This window comes from Arvicanthis niloticus, chromosome 1, assembly GCF_011762505.2.
Source record: "Arvicanthis niloticus isolate mArvNil1 chromosome 1, mArvNil1.pat.X, whole genome shotgun sequence".
NCBI lineage: Eukaryota > Metazoa > Chordata > Mammalia > Rodentia > Muridae > Arvicanthis > Arvicanthis niloticus.
In genome coordinates, this window is record NC_047658.1 from 25858079 (window position 1) to 25874544 (window position 16466).

Below are 16466 nucleotides of genomic sequence, written 5' to 3' on the forward strand. Positions count from 1 at the left end.
CATGGTGGTGCTTAAACTAAAACAAGAGAATGTGCTTTATATTGAAGGATGAATTAAGTTAGCAACAAATATAAAATTAATCTATGTATATAACAAAAAATGAGGCATGAGAAATAAATTGAAGACAAGCTAAAAGGAGTAGAGCAGAATTCATTTTGTAATGTGGGTGCTGGGGATTAAACAAGACAACATACATGGTTCACATCTTGTCACTGAGCTAGCACCAACTCTGAAACAGTCTTTTAGTTACTCTTTTACTATTCCATTTCTATTATAACACAATTAATCTCAGAAGAGCTTTCTAAGGCTAACATGTCTCATTTTATAAAAATTTTTTATATTAAAGCAAGAGTATCATATAATTTTGAAATGCTATATTTACAGACTTCAAAGGTATTTAATGGTTTTGTTGTCATCCTATTCAATGTGAAAGCAACCATTTGGAATAAACATATCTTCCTTAATCTCTAGTTAAAATAACAATGAGGGCTCATGACATGGCTCAGGGGTAGGATGCTCTGTCAGCATGTTTAAAGCTCTGACTTTGGTCCCCAGTGATGCAAAAATAAAATTTAAGTTTAAAAATTTTAAAAAGGAAAGAAAAACAAAATGCACACCTTTGTATACTCAAATGTCTATAAAATATTTAAAGTATCCATTGTAATAGATCACATTTCCATTTTTTAAAAATACTAAATACAGTTATAAAGACAAAATGCTTTCAAACTTGGTATAGTATGACCCTCAGGGTAGCCAGTGTTTGGACGGTGCAACATGCTATATCATGTTTTTAAACTCTGATAGTAAAATTGTAACGTACTTAAGTACCCTTAACATTAGGGACTGTATCATTTGTGATGGTATTTAAGTTACATATATATTCCTTCTGTGAAATACCTTAATGAAAACCTTCATATTTGGCTAAACTTTAACACATATCAAGAACCTGAACACTTAGTTTTTTGGGTCTTGTAACATCTCAGCTCAACATATTTTTTGAAATAATCAGAAAGTGACTATGGCCCAATTATAAATTAGATGCATTGCTCCTGATTTTTCTTATGTTTAGTATAAAAGTTCTCATGGCTCCATTAAATTTAAGATATTGTGAATTTTCACAATAGTCCTTTAAATATTGCTGAAAATATTCATACACTTACTAATAATATTCTCAACATTTTTCTTATTAGGTATTTCGCTATAAAGTGAAACTACATGCATTGCTATATGGAGATAGTTACATATGCTTATGAGCAATACTTTATTTCTGCATGAGAACCCAAATGTTGCCGATCATCAATAACTGACAGAGATGGACATTACAGTAGTATAATCTTAATATGATTTGTTTTGTGAGCAGACTTCTTAGACAGGTACCACACTCTTTCTCTTTTAGCTAAATCTCTCATGCAAATATCAAGAGCTACAGGAGTGATGATGTGGAAACAGTGGGGATACTGAGACAGAGAACTATTTTCCACAGTTGGTTAGAAGTAAAACTTCACATTGGATACAAGCTATTAGCTCTGACAAAGTTATGCCAAGACACTTCCATGAAGTCTCATGCCATCTGGAAGTTGAGGAGCCATCACCACCAACAAAACCTGTGGTGGTGCCACACAGGGAGGTCGTAAAGTCGATGTTTGTTACACAGGCTTAGTAGAGTTTACATTTTAAAACCCTGAGATTTAAAAATACAAGAAATAGTCTTCAAGTCCTAAACATAAAAGCTAGCTTAACTTTAAAGGGTCAAAAAAAAGATGGTTTCTACAAATGAAATATTGTACTGAGAGTTTAATGAGGAACTCATAAATTCTGTACTCTGAGCAATGAAAGCACAGTATGAATCACCATAACAACTTATTTGCATAATATTGTATATTATATTATATACCTCAGTGAGAAAGGATAACAGACACATGATCTTCTGTGTTCCTGCAGGCCCAGAGTACAGGAACTCCACTGGATTTTTCACCCATTGTGCAAAGGGAAAACTATGTCTGTATTTTGAACCTTATGGATTTATAAATTCCTCATGTTATGTTGAATATTTTAGTCTCAAAACAGTCTTAAACTGGATACTATTGTCATTATACAGAGGAGGGACCATAGATATCCTCAGTGACTTTGCAGGTACTCGGGTGTTCATAGTTTAGGCCAAAGCCTGAATAAAGGTCATGGAGTTCTTGTTGCCTTTTCGGGATTAGGTATTCTATTAACATTTCTTTATCAAATGACATAATAAATAGTAAGGATGAAAATATGATGACTCATAGTGCATCCCTAGAATTAATTATTTCTAGTAATTTCCATTGCATTTATATACATATTCAAAATAAATACAAGTGAGTTGGGAACACTTCACAAAGACTTGATAGAAAGTACAATTTTTTTTCACCTAGGAATGAAAGTTTTCTACAAATGAAAAATCACATTATTTATATTTTCTTAGGATTTTATGTTTATATATAACTCATGCTTCATATTGCCAGGCTACATGAAGTTGCAAAGATTCTATGAGAGTCCCCATAACCTCTGTCCTGGCACAGCCTATCCACCAGGCCACATTCTGAACCATTGTTCTGCATATAAATGTCCTCTATGTAAGTTAATCCCTGTTGTTTTATAAAATAAAATTCCAGATGTTTGATTTCCCAAATGAAAGATCAGGAGACAGACAAGTTGGTGAAAGCACACTGGTACAGAAAGACAGAGAAAGTTCCCAGTTGACCTCACTCCAACAATGTCCCAGAAAGAAAATGCTCTTTCTCCTTCTTAAATACCTGTCAACTAATTGCTTGCTCTATCTCTTTATCTAGGGTTGACTTTATTTAGCACTTCAATTAAAGGTGTGTGCTAGGGCTGAGCCATAATACAACAAAGTTTTTTCCAGTGTGCTGTTTTGGCATTCATGTGATTGATTCACAATGTGATCAGATATCCTACAATAAATGCCTTTAAGAAAGAGCTTTAATTTAACTTCATTTCAAACCTTCTCTCTCTCTCTCTCTCTCTCTCTCTCTCTCTCTCTCTCTCTCTCACACACACACACACACACACACACACACACACACACACACACAGAGAGCCCGGTTGGGCTAGTCCACCTTTCCCTCTCTCTCTTCTCAATTGTTGTCACTGCAGTTCTTTTAAATGGAAATCTGTTTGGGGGTCAGAAATTTGGACTGTGGGTTGGTAACACTATCCCTCCTCTTGAAGCCCTGTCTATCTATCGGAGGCAGACTCTTCGAGTTCCCTCTCCCCACTCTTGCACATTTCATCTAAGATCACTCCAATTGAGTCCTAAAAGTTTGTCACCTCCCAGGTATCTGATACTTTCTGGATGCTTTCCCTACCTCTCACATTTTGAGGCTGCATATTTTTATTCATTCTGCTGGCCCTCTGTGCTTCTTTCCTGTCCCACCCCCTTACCTGATCTTGCTTCCCTTTTCCTTTCCCACTCCCTCTTCCCTTCCATCCAAGTCCCTTCCTCCCTCTGCCTCCCATGCTTATTTTCTTTGGCCTATTAACTTGAGTTGCATCATCCTCACGTGGTCTTTCTGCTTATTAAAGTTTTTAAATTCTGAGGGATGAAATATCTAGATGAAATTATTGACATTTTAAACATACACCACATACCTAAGTTAAATCAAGAGCAAGTAAACTACCTAAACGGTCCCATATCTTGTAAGGAAATGGAAGAAGTCATTAAAAATCTCCTAATCAAAAAAAGATGATGGCCAGATGGCTTTAGTGCAGAATTCTACTAGACCTTCAAAGAAGATTTAATGCAAACACTCCTTAAACTATCCCATACAATAGAAACAGAAGGAACACTTTCTAATTCATTATATAAAGCCACAGTTGCTCTGATACCTAAACCACAAGGTCTCACAAAGTAAAAGAATTTCAGACAAATTTCCCTTATGAATATCAATGAAAAAATACTCAATAAAATTCTAGCAAACTAAATGCACGAGAACCCATCAAAACCATCATTCACCATGATCAAGTAGGGTTCATCTTAGGGCTATAGGAATGATCCAATATATGAAAATTCATTAATGTAATCTACTATATAAACAAACTCAAAGAAAAAATCACATGATCATCTTATTAGATGCTGAAAAAGCATTTGATAAAATACAACACCCCTTCATATTAAAAGCATTGGGAAATCAGAATTCATAGCCCTTACCTAAACATAATAAAAGCAATATACAGAAAACCATCAGCAAACACCAAATTAAATGGAGAGATACTTGAAGTAATCCCACTAAAATCAGGAACAAGTCAAGACAGCCCACTCACTCTGCTTCATATCTATTCAATATAGTACTCCAAGTTCTAGCTAGAGCAATGAGACAACAAAAGGAGATCAAATGGACACAAATCAGAAAAGAAGAAGCCAAAGTATAACTATTGGCAGGTGATAAGATAGTATACATAAGTAACCACCAAAATTGTACCAGAAAACTTCTATAGCTGATAATCAACTTTTAAAAGTCAGATGGATATAAAATTAACTCAAACAAGTCAGTACCATTTCTTTATACAAATGATAAATGGGCTGAGAAAGAAATTCAGGAAACAACACCTTTCACAATATCCACAAATAATATAAAATATTTTGGTACAACTCTTATCTTACAAGTAAAAGATCTATACAACAAGAACTCCAAATCCCTAAAAAAAAGAAATCAAAGAAGACATCAGAAGAAGGAAAGGTCTCCCCTGCTCATGAATTAACATAGTAAAAATGGCTTCCTACTACCAAAAATGAACTATAGATTCAATGCAATCCTCATCAATATTCTAACACAGTTCTTCACCGACATGGAAAGAGCAATTCTCAATTTCATATGGATAAACAAAAAAACCCAGGAAAGGGAAAACAATTCTTAACACTAAATGAACTTCTGGGAGATTCACCACCCCTGACCTCAAGCTGTACTACAAAGCAATAGTCATAAAAACTGCGAGGTATTGATTGGTATAAGACAGACAGGTCAATCAATGAAATATAATTCAAGACCCAGAAATAAAACCACACACCTATCATCACTTGATCTTTGGCAAAGAAGCCAAAAACACACAATGGCAAAAAGAAAGTATCTTCAATCAATGGTACTGGTCAAACTGGCAGTCTGTACATAGAAAAATGAAAATAGACAGGTATTTATCACCTTGCACAAAGCTCAAGTCCAATTGGATCAAGGACCTCAACATAAAACCAGATACTGAATCAAACAGAAGAGAAAGTGGGAAAGAAGCTTGAACACATTGGCACCAGGGAAAATTTCCTAAATAGAACTCCAAACACTCAGCATTATAGAGTGTGTAAGAAGTTCAAAATAACATTCATTACAATATTATAAAATGTTCCTGATTTTTTAAATATAATAAACAAAGAAAAATATCACTTTCAGATAAACAGTAAGTATGGACATTAAAAATAATCTGCATATCAAAAACACTGAACTGAAAATTCCAAAGGTCTTTGAAATGTTGATGCAATCTGTCTTGCTCATGAAACAATAAACCACCAGTAATTAATGGTTTATAGAGACAGGTAAAAATAAATATTAATATTTATTTTCTGTGAAAATTTAGTATTGTCACTAACATTTTTCTTAGAAATACTGAAGATCTGAATGTCATTATTGTCAGAGGACAGTACTCAGAGTTTATTCATAAGAAAATTTCTTGTGAGTAAGCTTCCTCTAAAGAAAAAAACCCTTTTGACATTATAGCACAGAGATTATGATTTCAGCAAACACAAACATGAGTAAGAGACATCCTCTCTGATCACTGGCATTGGTCAAATCATTGCTGGGAAAAATGAGCATGTACAACAACATGTTATAGGTTTATCATCCATGTAAGCATTTTACCATGAGACATATTATGAGTCAGAAAAATATATCATGGTTCTACAATACTAAAGAGTATGTTTCAAATTAAACATAATTATAAATCCATACACTCTCCAATACTTGAAATCACACACACACACACACACACACACACACACAACACATGCACGCACACACATGCACATGTACAGTTATTGAGACCAAGAGAGGTGAGGGGCTGGAACTGGTTGAGATATAAATCTTGAAAGATGTTTGGTGGTGTTCACATTTCTATTGCTAAGCCTAAAATGTTATCTAAAATTAAATAAGTATAGTTGAATTACATCACACAAACTTAGCTGTAATTGAAAATTCCAGATTTTCTAAATTAGCTAAGGACTGATTATCTATTGTCATTATTTATTGTTTGTCACTCTTGTAGTCATTAACCCCATGGATTTGTATAAGAAATATAGCACTAATAGGATGCTATGACTCAAGTATGAGCTTTGTAGATCTTTCATATAGTAATATGGTTCATATATAAAAATGTCATTCAGCTGACTGTTTTCTCTTTTACCTGATTCAATACTGTAAAGTTTTATCCTTTTGTTTATTCACCTCGGTGGGAGGGCAGGGCTGAAAGTTGAAACAGAATGTAGATATTTAATTATTTCTATGTACTTCAAACTGATAAATCACTTTGGTGTTAAGGTGATGGATGTTCTACACTAGAGTTAAATAAGCCTTGAGTGTTGGTGGAACTAATTTACATGTAAACAGTGAAGGGAAATGAAACACTTCATTTAGAGAAGAACTTTGAAATATTGATGTTATGGAGGTGAACATCTATAATTACTCTATCTTCATTTTAGAAATTGTAATTTAAATACATAACTCATTTCAGCTTTAACAATACTCATGAAAAACTGTTCTACTGTTAGTAAAGGGTATCTTCCAAAAAGATTGCAGTGTCTGTGGGTTGTAAGGTTTGTGGAGATGAACACTGTAGAAACAGTTTCAGGGAACAGTGTTTGTTTTAGTGTATGTGAACAACTACATATATAGTAATGTGGTCAATCACAATCAACTGAGATTGACGATATTACCTCAGATTGGACAATGAACTCTCATACCTCCAAAGCCTCTATGCAAAGAATCTTAGAATAGAAGACATGGGGTGCAGACTTGTCAAGAAACCAACTATCTGATACTATGATTACTGCTTCTGCTTCTGCTTCTGCTTCTGCTTCTGCTTCTCCTTGTTGTTGTTGTTGTTGTTGTTGTTGTTCTTCTTCTTCTTCTTCTTCTTCTTCTTCTTCTTCTTCTTCTTCTTCTTCTTCTTCTTCTTCTTCTTCTTCTTCCTCTTCCTCTTCCTCTTCCTCTTCCTCTTCATAGTTCAGTATTTTGAATTTTGGGAATATTCAGAAGCATGGTATGTCACACTTCATATTTGCAAACAAAGAGTGCCAGGTAGGCTAGATACCACATTATTGCTGCATTTTTTCCTACTGTGTTTCCATCATAGTACAATAAGTAGACAGCAAGAATGTATATTTTTCAAATCCTCCTGCACATCAACAAATCTTAGCAGTGAGGATACTGGGAGACTCCTTGGCTACAATAGCTATGCCCTCAGCAAAAAGACAATAAATAAGGTTTATTTGTGTTCTTAATTTTTATCCATGTCTGTGATTTGCATATAGCTTTCCTAATGGTGGGAAAATATAGCAATAATAATTTTTTAAATGAAAGAATCATATGTTTGAGATGATGCACCAAGAACTAAGCTCTAAACACTCCATGTGCAATAAAGTCTTTATTTACTCCTCTTTAGTTTTTTGAAAACCTTCAAGTGGCCAGGCACTACCCTGAACAAGTTGTACTAGAATTATTTAAATGCTGCTTCCCACTTTCAGGAAATACTTCCATGTACATATTATCTTGATATTAAACTTACCAAAAATTCTATTGCACTAATTGATGAAAGTGAATGTTTGCTTTCAATAGCACATGTAAGAAGGAAATGAAATAGACATAGCACATGGTCTGAAACTCACTACACAGAGTAGTGTAGCACAAACAGTGGCTGCTCTCAGCCTGCATCTTTGCAGTATTCACCTCACTGACAGAACTCTGCCTATAATTTCTACATTCATGATAATAAGAACATTTTCCTTCATGTAATATATAAAGATTCTCATTTGCCAATTAAATGATGCCAAAGACACAAAGATGCTTTACAATTTAAAGAACACATCCAGACTGCATCAGCTGGTAAAAAGAAAACACAGCGGAGATGTGAGTATCAGGATTTGACAATTCTGTCTAATAATGAATGCCTCACCACATCCAGTCAACTTTGTTTTAAAATACTGGCTATACATTCTTTCCTTTAAAATATATTTGCTTTTTAAAGGGATTTCACATATCCTAACATGGATATGTGAGTATCTTTATTATTTTTCACATATTGATAACCAAAGAAAGAAGAATGAAATATCAAAATGCTTTATCTGAAACTAGGTTAGTTAATAATACTGAAAAGTAGTAGTTTTCTCACCCCACATTCTTTTCACATCTGAAAAAAAATATTTCATTAATGAGAAGAGGGCTTCAGCTCACAAAACAATGTCAAGTGATTGGTATTAGCTGCTTCACGCAAATTACACAGGGAGATGGTAAAGCTACAGCCTTGGAAGATTCTACAGTCTCCCTTGTGCCAATGAGTAGAACTGGTGATGTTGGACATGTTTGTGACACATGCCTATATTATCTGCTTATATCTTATCTTGAAAATCTCTTGTCCCATGAAGGCTGAACACTGAGGGGGGATTTGAGGGTGTGGAGGTGAGAGTGGGGGGGGTAGGTGGGGGCACATCTTCATAGAAGCATGAGGAGGGGAGATGGGATAGGAGGTTCCTGGATGGTGGGGGAAAGAGGGTAAGGAAATAAAATCTGAAATGTAAATATAATATCCAATAAAAAAAACCTGTATCTAAATGAAAAAGAAAAGAAAAAATGAAAATCTCTTGTTGATCTGGACTAATTAAGTGGAAAACAGTTTTCTTTTTTCAAGTTTGAGGAAAGGCCTGCATCTCATTGTCAACTAATATTATATTACCTGATATTTAATTAATCACTAACAGAAATGATAAATCTGCATAGACCTCTCTTTATGAGGGTGTCATAAAAATCTTTGTAGATGCATTAAATGCTATTTACAAAACATAATTATGAGTAAATTTTATACAAAATGAGTCTACCATGAATTCTTAACCTGTATCCTTAAGGACATAAAAGTTTAATGAGAAGAAGAGTAGATAAAATCAAAGGAGAAATCCAGTAACAAATTGTTGAAGAAAAGCACACACAGTTTTGGAACCCAGAAGACAGAAAAATGACTCAACATGGAGAGAAATAGATAGTGATACTCCCAAATAAAGAGTGAGGCATCTATATTCTTCATTTCCTAGTGTTTATAAGCATTGAGCAGCTTATATACTCATTTTGGGCAGCTGGATGTACACAAAGGTTATTTGGAACAATTGGACAGGGTGAGTCTTCATATTAAGGATTTCTCTTGAATGATATAAGAAAATACATAACTTAACTTTAAAGCTATACATAAAGTAAAAATTGGCAGATTGTCTTTATTTAGATTTATCAGAAACTAGAACATTATTCATAGTAGAGAAACAGAAGTTTTATGATAAGCAAATGGGCAATGTAATAGAACATATGCAATGTAAAAATTCATAGATGAATGCTAGAGGTCGAAGGTTACAGGTGGGTGTAGGCAGACAAGGAGAGAGGGGATAGTGTGGGATAAATCAACCACAACCATGTGTATATGAAAATGCTATAAAGAAATGGGTTGAGACACCCAGCTGATCTGCTCCCCTGTGGAAACTGCATCCGGAGGCATCCTAGAGGGGCCACGGCCTGCAGAGGTGCAGGTAGAAGCACCTTCACATTGCCCTATGCCAAACCTAAGGATAATAGGTATAGATGAGGGGGAAGACTCCTAACTTAAAGGGCCAGTAAATATCTTCAACAAAATTATAGAGAAAAACTTCCCTAACCTAAAGAAAGAGATGTCCTTAAATATACAAGAAGCCTACAGAACCCCAAATAGACTAGACAAAAAAAGAAATACCTCCTGTCACAAAATAATCAAAGCATCAAATATACAAAACAAAGAGAAGATACTAAAAGCAGTAAGGGAAAAAGGCAAAGTAACATATAAAGGCAGACCTATAAGAATTACATCAGACTTCTCACCAGAGACTACAAAAGCCAGAAGATCCTGGACTGATATTATATAGACCCTAAGAGAACACAAATGCCAGCCCAGACTACTATACCCAGCAAAACTCTCAATCACTATTGATAGAGAAACCAAGATATTCCATGACAAAACCAAATTTACACAATATCTTCTCACAAATCCAGCACTTCAAAGGATACTGGATGGAAAACTCCAACACAAAGAGGGAAATTACAACGTAGAAAAAGCAAGAAAGTAGTCTTCCAACAACCCCAAAAGAAGATAGTTACACAAACATAATTCCACCTCTGATAATAAAAATGACAGGAAGCAACAATCATTTTCCTTAATATCTTTTAATATCAATGGACTCAATCCTCCAATAAAAAAGACATAGAATATCAGATTGGATACATAAACAGGACACAGAATTTTGCTGCATACAGGAAAGGCACCTCTGTGACAAAGACAGACACTACCTCAGAGTAAAAGGATGGGAAAAAATCTTCCAAGCAAATGGTCCCAAGAAACAAGCTGGAATAGCCATTCTAATATCAAATAAAATTGATTTTCAACCAGATGTAATAAAAAAAGAGAAGGAAGGACACTACATACTCATCAAAGAAAAAATGTACCAAGAATAACTCTCAATTCTGAACATCTATGCCCCAAATGCAAGGGCACCCACATACGTAAGAGAAACTTTACTAAAGCTCAAAGCATACATTGCATCTCACACAATAATAGTGGGGGATTTCAACACCTCACTCTCAGCTATGGACATATGGAGGAACAGAAACTAAACTGAGACACAATGAAACTAACAGACATTATGAACCAAATGGATTTAACTGATATGTATAGAACATTTCATCCTAAAACAAAAGAATATATTTTTTCTCAGCACCTCATGGTACCTTCTCCAAAATAGACCATATAATTGGTCACAAAACCGGCCTCAACAGATACAAAAAGATTGAAATAATCCCTTGTACCCTATCTGACCACCATGGACTAAGACTCGTCTTTGACATGATCAAAAACAATGGAAAGCCCAAGTACACATGGAAGGAAACTGAACAATGCTCTACTCAATGAAGACTTGATCAAAGACAAAGTAAAGAAAGAAATTAAAGACTTTTTAGAACTGAATAAAAAGAAGGACACATCATACTAAACCTTGTGGGACTCCATGAAAAGCAGTACTAAGGGGAAAACTCATAGCTCTAAGTGCTTACAAAATCAAAACAAAACAAAAAAAACCAACCCCCCCCCCCAAAAAATAACTGGAGAGAGCATACAGTAACAACTGGATAGTACACCTGAAAGCTTTAGAATAAAAAGAAGCTAATATTCCCAAGAGGAGTAGATGGCAGGAAATAAACTCAGAGCTAAAATCAACCAAGTAGAAACAGAAAGAACTATACAAAATATCAACAAAATCAAGAGCTGGTTCTTTGAGAAAATCAACAAGATAGATAAACCCTTAACCAGATTAATCAAAGGGCACAGAGACAGTATCCAAATTAATAAAATCAGAACTGAAAAGGGAGACATAACAACAGAAACTAAGGAAATTTTAAAAATCACCAGATCCTACTACAAAGGCTTATACTCAACAAAATTGGAAAATCTAGATGAAATGATCAATTTACTAGACAGATACCAGGTACCAAAGTTAAACGAGGAGCAGATAAACCATCTAAACAGTTCCATAGCCCCTAAAGAAACAAAAGCAGTCATTAAAAGTCTCCCCATGAAAAAAAGTCCAGGACTGGTCAGTTTTAGTGCAGAATTCTATCAGACCTTCAAGGAAGACCTAATACCAATCCTCTTCAAAGTATTCCACAGAATAGAAACAGAAGGAACACTACCTAATTCATTCTATGAAGCTACAATTATGCTCAAACCTAAACCTCACAAAGACTTAACAAAGAAATAGAACTACAGACCAATCTCCCTTATGAATATTGATGCAAAAATACTCATTAAAATTCTTGCAACCAGAATCCAAGAACACATCAAAGCAATCATCCATCATGATCAAGTATGCTTTATGCCAGGAATGCAGGGATGGTTCAATATTCAAAAATCCATCAATGTAATCCACTACATAAATAAACTAAAGGAAAAAAACCACATGATCACCTCACTAGATGCCAAGAAAGCATTTGACAAAATTCAGCATCTCTTCATGTTAAAAGTCTTGGAAAGATAAAGAATTCAAGGCCCACACCTAAACATAGTGTAAGCAATATACAGCAAGCCAGTAGCCAACATCAAACTAAATGGAGAGAACCTTGAAGCAATCACACTAAGATCAGGGACTAGACAAGGCTGCCCACTCTCACCCTATCTATTCAATATAGTACTGGAAGTCCTAGCTAGAGCTATTAGACAACAAAAGAAAGTCAAAGGGATACAAATAGGAAAAGAAGAATTCAAAATTTCATTATTTGTGGATGATATGATGGTATACTTAAGTGACCCTAAAACTTCCACCAGAAAACTCCTAAACCTGATAAACAACTTCAGCAAAGTGGCTGGATATAAAAAGAAATTAGGGAAATGACACCTTTCACAATAGTCACAAATAATATAAAATATCTTGCAGTGAACCTAATTAAGCAAGTGAAAAATCTGTATGACAAGAACTTCAAGTCTCTGAAGAAAGAAATGAGTGTTGTTTCCTGTTATTTTTGTTGTTGGCATTGGAGATACGTTTGTGTAGCTATCTTCTTTTACGGTTTTTGGAAGATTACTTTCCTGCTTTTTCTAGGTTGTAGTTTCCCTCCTTGTGATGGAGTTTTCCACCATTTATCTTTTGAAGTGCTGGATTTGTGTTGAGATACTGTGTAAATTTGGATTTGTCATGGAATATTTTGGCTTCTCCATCAATAATGATTGACAGTTTTGCTGGGTATAGTAGTGCTGGGTTTGTGTTGAGATACTGTGTAAATTTGGATTTGTCATGGAATAAATAAAGTGTTTGTAAAAAAGAATGAATCAAATAAAACACAAATCAAGGTTTTTCTGTCAAATGATAATAAACTTATTTGATTATTTTTGTTTATCAACATATATATATATATATATATATATATATATATATATATATGGAATTAAGTAAAATCTCAACCAACAGAGTATATTTATGAAGAAATTTATTTAATTGAATCTTTTGAGGTGTGAATACACACTTTAAATCCAAATTTCTTGAGGCATGTAGTCCCATCCTAAAATGTCTTTTTGCAGAAGCTTATATAAAGGATGTCAAAAAATAAATTTTTGGTAATTTTGCTGACTTATTATCATTTGCAAGTCCATACATCCTACTTCCAACACATTTACTGGTTTTTAAGAGAAATTATCCAAGCTTCTGACATACACCAAAAAACAAATGACATATCCGGTCTTGTTGGCTAGACAACTATTGTATTCCAGAACTTCTCATCAGAAGATGGCCATTGTTAAAGTATTTGGACTAGACTCTATAAGCCACTCTAATAAATGTATCTATACATCCATATATGTATACATACATATATGCACATATACATATACTCATGTCATTTCTGTCAGTTCTTTCTGCTAGACAGCCTGACTAATACAAATTCCAAAGCACAGGAGCTTTGTACATTATGGCCTCTTTTCTACCTCTATCATTTTCACACCTTGGAAAAAGCTACTTCACGTACAAACCTGGATTTACTATCCTTCAACTTATATTTAATGAACATTATATTTTTATAATTACAGAAGCTGACTATAAAAGGGAAAATAGAAATTGAGAGATGTCTCAGTAGTACATTTAAACTATGTACTACTCCTGGAAAGGACCTGGTTTATTTTAGCTCACAGCCAAAAAATCTGGCAGGTTGAAAGCATTGCTTACTCTGGCACTAGAATATTTCATTCCTTCTTCTGGATCCTGAGGGCACCTGAACTCATATATCTGTACTTACACACACACACACACCCCACATCTAAAAAAATCATTAGAAAACAAATGACAGAAAATAGAAACATATCCTTAAAAATCTGGACTTTTATTTAAATGGGAAAAAACACAGAAAAATAATCATATAACTACAGAATTTGTTAATCACTCTGGAGAAGGGAAGCCCAGTTAGCACATTAAAACATAAACTGAAGTAACAAATGCAGCGCATTCTCATTAAAACACAAAGTGCACAATGGCAAACCCACTAAGATGTTTGCTCACCTTGATAGTCTACATGGATGACTCATTTCCAAACTCTAAGTAAAATACCCTCCAAAGACATAGTTGATACTATTATAGATGTTTACTAGACTAGGGAATTTTTTTTCAGAGCTCTATATGCAAGTTCTTCATTTCTCAGAAGCTTGCAACAAAGCAAACTGTTAAATTTTTTAAAAGAAACAAAAGAAAATTATCATTTAATGAAGTCAGTTTATGAAGCCATGTAATTTGAGTTCACACTCCATATGTTTCCATTATGCTATTAAGCTAGCTAGGCACGTACACCCTGAAAAGAAGATAAATTCATTACATTTTTTATTCCAAAGTAAAAAGATCAGTAGACAGAAAAAGACAGGCTTATCTCATAGTCTCTGTCCTATTAGAGTACAAACGAAGTTGTTTTGCTTTTAATGTTTTAGAGGAAGGAGGTGGTGAAGAATGATGGTTAAGGCCTAGCCCAGTTCAGAGCCCACTACTGTCTCTGCCACAAGTCTACCAGCTCTTGATCTATTTTCTACATCCTGGTACCCTCTTGTCAACTGTGTTTAATAATAGCTTTTGTTTAAAACAGGTATCCTAAAGAAAAGGTAACAGGAGAAATGTTTCAGTAGTACAGAAAAATGTTTAGTGAACTCTAGGATCCAGTTACGGACTGTTGTATAAATTCTATTTGTTATGTGTACACACAAATAAATAGATGTACTTTATATTATTGAGTTTTACTATTTGTATAACTTTAGACATTAAGCTACAAAATTATTTTACATAGTAAAAATATGGTACTCCAGTGATCCATCTTGGCACTTTTGTTTGAACAAGACACTGTTGAAATATTTGTAAGATGTATTGTAAATAAAATATTTGTGAATTAATTTCATTATTTTGGAACTATTTTGACTTAAGTTTAATTTATGTGTGTATACACACACACACATATATATATGTCAATATATAATTTATTTGTATTTTCATTCAGAATAATAATTTCAGTGTTATTTTTATATTTACTCATAAAAAATAAATACACATTTTTATAGTTTATTTACCATTGAAAATACCAGTTTTTATTTTTAAAGTGCTATGCAATAAATGATATGAATATATTTTTTAATCATAAAAAAGATATCCCTGCAAAAAATCATTTTTTGTTGATATTTTATCAGTGGGTCTCTGCTTCCAGAAATCCATTTCATGCTGATGCAATGTACCAGAAAACACCTGAATTTTAATGTCAGCCATGGTCTTCTTGACCTAGTGTGTCTTTATCATTATCATACTGTAATCCTAGCTAATTCCCTTTAGCAGCTAGCCAGCTTTTCCTCACCAATGACTCTGCATGTGTCCAAGTTCTTTTCCAAAGTGATATGATTTCAGACATGGTTGAAACCAAACAGTAATGCTGTCTCCAAAATAGTAACTCATTATTCAGTTTTCATTACTCTTGTCTCACTAGATTGACTTGTAATTCCTAAGTTTGACATATGTCAATCATGTAGAAAATAATAAAGCAAGCATTAACACACAGCACTGCAGATCTCTTTCATCCTCTTGATCTTTGCAGATACAGTCAGTATCTTCTTTTTTGAAATTATTTTTTATTGGCTATTTTATTTACATTTTAGATGTTATTCCATTTTCTCATTTTTCTCCCTCCCATAAACCCCCATCCCATCTGCCTTCCTCCTGCTTCTATAAGGATGTGCCCCTAACCACCCACTCCCACATCCCTACCCTCAAATTCTCCCACATTGAGGCATCCAACCCTCATGGGGACAAGGACCTCCTCTCCCACCTATGCCCTACAAGGATATTCTCCTCTCTATATACAGCTGAAGCCATGGGTCCATCCTTACGTGCTCCCAGGCTGGTGATTTAGAACTTGGGAGATATGGTTGGTTGGTATTGTTGCTCTCCACATTGCTCCCATGAGTATTTTGTTACTCCTTCTAAGAAGGACTGAAGCACCGACAATTTGGTCTTCCTTCTTCATGAGCTTCATCTGGTCTGTAAGTTGTATCTTGGGTATTGTGAGCTTTTGGACTAATATCCACTTATCAGTGAGTATATACCATGTGTGTTCTTTTGTGTCTGGATTACCTCACTCAGGATGATATTT